Raw genomic sequence first — 4,434 nt, 5'->3', positions numbered from 1 at the left:
CAATTTTTTTTATAAGAAAAACTTTATTGATAAAATCAATAACATGGTACATTAGCTAAACAATCGATGAGGCAACGTGAAATACAATATGCATAAAAACAGATCTGTAGACTATACTTCAATGGTATTGGTATGGTCTAAAAATGAAAATAGAATTACATATTCTTTAGTTTAAACTACATTATACTCAACAAAAGAATGAAACGCCAGTTCAGAAGAATCAACTCAATAGTAATCACAAGAAAATTAGCAAATTTAAAGAAAAAGGAAACTGGGGATTACATTTAGTACCCAAAAAAAAAAAAATATGACAGATAAAAGTCATTTAGAAAGCCCTCAGATCTCATAGCTAAATACAGTCACTAGTAGTACAACCACAGATTTTTCATTAAGAGCCTCTTTACATCTTCTACGACCTAGAGAGAGAGAGAGAGAGAGGAAGATGGTGATGATGATGAAGATGATGAGGAAAGAGCAAAAAATGTTAAGCACGGCTCATGATGAAAAAGCATGGAAACTGCTTCCAACAAAAGTATATTTGTTCCATCACAGGGCAAAACCAACAAAACACACCACTCTAAATTACAAAACTAGAATAAGTAACACTCGAAAGAACCACTTGTTAAACAAACTAGAAATGCAGACCGAAATATTACTTGAAAAGTAATCTAGAACAAATCAATACATACAGATCACCAAAACTCGAAGAATACTTGGAAAAAAAAAAAGAACACAAACAAATCAATACATAACACTTAAAGCTGAAAAGCGAAATCTAATCATATTGGGTCCAGACAAAGCTTTCTAGGCTGCATTTCCATCAATAGGCGCAATGACGAACTGCTCAGAGCCCAGTGCATGTATCATCATCATATGTCAAAAATAAAATAATGGATTTAGAGAAAAAAAAATAAAATAATGGCTAAAAATTGCACTTTATTCCCCAGAAAAAAAAAAGGCACATAAACCCCACTTAACCCCAAATAACGAGATACTAGAAAAAACCCATTTGAAAATTTTCAAGGAAAGAACCAAAGGAAACACAAACAAAGGCTTACATGGTAAAAACTAAAATGGGTACCATTGAAAAATATATAGAAAAAAAGAGATGAAAAGCCCTCAGATCTCATAGTTTTGGAAGACTCGTCAAGGGCTTAAAATAGCAAAATGGGAGTTCTTCAAATAGACCCCCAAACACAACCACCACCGTACCACCACAACGAATTTGTGTGTGTGTTTGTGTATATATGAGTGGTTTTAATGGTTTTAACCAATAAAAACGTAACTATTAAAAACTCGTCTATGTATATATATGTATGAATATCTATGGAAAAGAAGAAGCAGAAGAGATGGTGGCAGTAGAGTATAAAAAGGCTTGTGAGGAACAAGAACCACTTCGCTAAACCGCTCATTTCGATTTGGTTTTTTTCCATCACTGGGCAAAATCAGCTTATATCATCAAACAACAAAGAAGAACGTGTTCAGAAAATGTTCAAAAAGACAAGATCAGAGAAATACCATGCTGTGACACAAAAGGGGCTTCTGAGATTCTGAAAGCGAAAACAAAAGGAATAGTTGCACTTTGATTTTGCAAAATTACTGGCTACTTTATTAAAACAATATTTGAAATGACCAAAATATCCTCTTTGTAAGGACTGGAAATTCACTGGTGTGGGGATCATACGGGGCCTAGTTTAGATTTGATTTGGGAAAGGCCTGTTAGAAGGTATTATTGATATTGATATTATTGATATTTATGTTATTTCCCTTAAACAAACGTCTGGCAAGACTACTTAAACAAGAGGATCTGAACCTTAAGTATATGAAAGAGGGTATTATTGATATTTATGCTATTTCCCTCATTCTCCCAAAAGAAATAATCACACATGACTCTATGACTAGCATGGGGAAGTGGCTACTCAAAAAGAAGAGAAAAAAATGGAAACAAAGACAGCTTTAGTTGCTATGAAAATCACTTGTTCTAAGCTACATAAAACTAATGAAAAGTTGATTTGGCTGATTTCTCATTTGTCTTCATGGGAATGATTGCTTAGTGAGGCTCTTTTTAGTAACAAATAAACTCCTTTCCACAGTTAAGAAGATATTTACATATGAAACTAACATAGTTAACAATAACAAGGAATGGGTTACATCCCCATGTATAAACCCCCAAATCTCTTATACTATTGAGACTCAATTCTTGTTACCTGTATTTGTTGGCAAGGACTGTCAACTCCATCATGCTTACAAAACCAATAAAAGACAAATTAGCAAAGGAACCAGAAAAGAGCTATGAGAAATGAGGCTCAAGGCACTACTCAATTCTATGATTCTCCATCATTTGGCAAATGTGAAATTTCAAATTTTTCCCATCAATTTAGGCAGAAACTAATTAACAAAGCTTGCATTTATTTTGTAGTTTGAATTACAAGAAATGGGTTACATCCATGATACATTTGCTTAACAATCAATGAGGCAACATGAAATACAATACGCATAAAAGCACTACTATTATACTAATGATGTTGTGATGACAATAGAATTGCATAATCTTTAACTTACACTCAACAAAAGAGTGAAATGCAAATTTAAAACCATGAATCAAAAAATTAGAGTTTAAAAGAAAAAGGATATCGGGGATCAAATTTAATACCAAAGCAACACATCTAAAAGTTAAAACAAAACACCCATTTAAAACTTTTCATGAAAACAGCAAAAGGAAACACAAACAAAGGCTTACATGGTAGAATGGGTATCATTAGAAAATGAAGAAAAAAGAAATAAAAAGCCCTCAGATCTCATAGCTTTAAAAGACTCATCGACGGCTCAAAATAGCAAAATGGGAGTTCTTCAAAAATTAAAAAACCCCAGACACAACGACCGCCGTACCACCTCAACAGATATGTAACCATTATAACCACCTCAATGTATATGTGAATGTACAACAAAAAAAAAAAAAAAAAAAAAAAAAAAAAAAAAAAAAAAAAAAAAGAAGAAGAAGAAGAGATGGTGGCAGTAGAGTGTAAAAGGGTTTGTGAACAAGAACCACTTCGTTAAAACCACTCGCTTTGATTTGCCTTTTTTTCATCACAGGGCAACAACACATTATATCACCAACAACAAAGAAAAACATGTAAAGAAAACGTTCATAAAAAACACAAAAGAACAAAATATAAATACTACCATAGAGATAGAATATTAACAAAAATTGTGTTCTCTTGAGCTTCAACAAAATTATTCGACAAAAGAGTGAGTGCAAACCAACAATCATCAACTATCAGAAAATAACAAGTTAAAACATTATATTTAACATTCGAATGTCATTTGGAAAGCCCTCAGATCTCATAGTTATATATGGTCACCAGCAGTACAACCACAGACTTTTCATTACGAGCCTCTTTACATCTTCTACCACCTAGATTTGTATACATATATATATATATAGAGAGAGAGAGAGAGAGAGAGAGAGAGAGAGAGACAAATGAAGACGACGATGATGATGAGGAGCAAAAAATGTAAAGCACGGCTCAAGATGAAAATCCATGGTAACTGCTTCCAACAAACGTATATTTTTTTCATCACAGGGCACAACCTACAAAACATACATCTCTAAATTACAAAACTAGAACTAGTGAATTGAAAGAACCACGTGTTAAATTAACCAGAAATGCAGACCAAAATACTAGTTGAAAAATACTCCATAATAAATCTATACCATACAAATTAGTATAATTGTATGTGGGTCCAAATTAATCAAATAAATATATATAGGAACAGCAAAACTGAAATATTACTTGAAGAAAACTAACACAAACAAATAAATACTTACATTTAAGGAGAAAAGCAAAAATCTAATCATATGGAATTCAGATAAAGCTTTTTAGGCTGCATTTCCATCAATAAGCACAGTAACAAACTGATCAGAGCCCAGTTCATGTATCATCATCATAAAGTACATGCATAAAAACAGAACTGTTTATAATGTTTATTTTGAATCTGCTATGATATTCTAGTGTAGTTTTCAGAAACAAAAGGTTATTTGGAGAACAATATATAAATAATAAATAAAAATCTAAGAATATAGGCAAAATGTCTGTTATTAACCCTACGCAACACCAAATTGGAGATGATATACACATTATTTTGCAGGAAAGGAAGAGAAGACTTGCGTTATAGAAAGAAAATTTCTTGCCCTCAGATCATAAAGCCAATAAAAATGAAGAATTTCATGGAGATTGAAGCTTCATTGAAAGCCAATCACAGCCTAAAGGTCAACAGAGACCACCCCTACCACTGATTTTCACCACCACCAACAACAAGCGCAGCAACAGCAGCAGCAGCAATAAATAAATAAATAAATAAACAATAATAATAATAATAATAATAAGAAGAAGAAGAAGAAGAACAACAACAACAACAAGAATGGCCCAGTTG

The 4,434-nt window shown here is 32.5% G+C and overlaps 2 non-coding genes across 2 annotated transcripts; both read right to left on the bottom strand.

The window, feature by feature from the left end:
- Positions 1–787: 787 nt before the first annotated feature.
- LOC112092584 lies at positions 788–877 on the bottom strand. The gene has a single exon (XR_002902655.1). It is a non-coding gene; the product is annotated as a small nucleolar RNA snoR118 (small nucleolar RNA).
- A 2,986-nt stretch (positions 878–3,863) lies between these two features.
- On the bottom strand, positions 3,864–3,950 carry LOC112092585. Its single transcript, XR_002902656.1, has one exon. It is a non-coding gene; the product is annotated as a small nucleolar RNA snoR118 (small nucleolar RNA).
- Between the last annotated feature and the right edge of the window lie 484 nt (positions 3,951–4,434).

Source organism: Morus notabilis, unplaced genomic scaffold (genome assembly GCF_000414095.1).
Source record: "Morus notabilis unplaced genomic scaffold, ASM41409v2 Scaffold4453, whole genome shotgun sequence".
Taxonomy (NCBI): domain Eukaryota; kingdom Viridiplantae; phylum Streptophyta; class Magnoliopsida; order Rosales; family Moraceae; genus Morus; species Morus notabilis.
The sequence above is the reverse complement of the archived record's forward strand: the minus strand, read 5'-3'. Positions and strand labels throughout refer to the sequence as shown.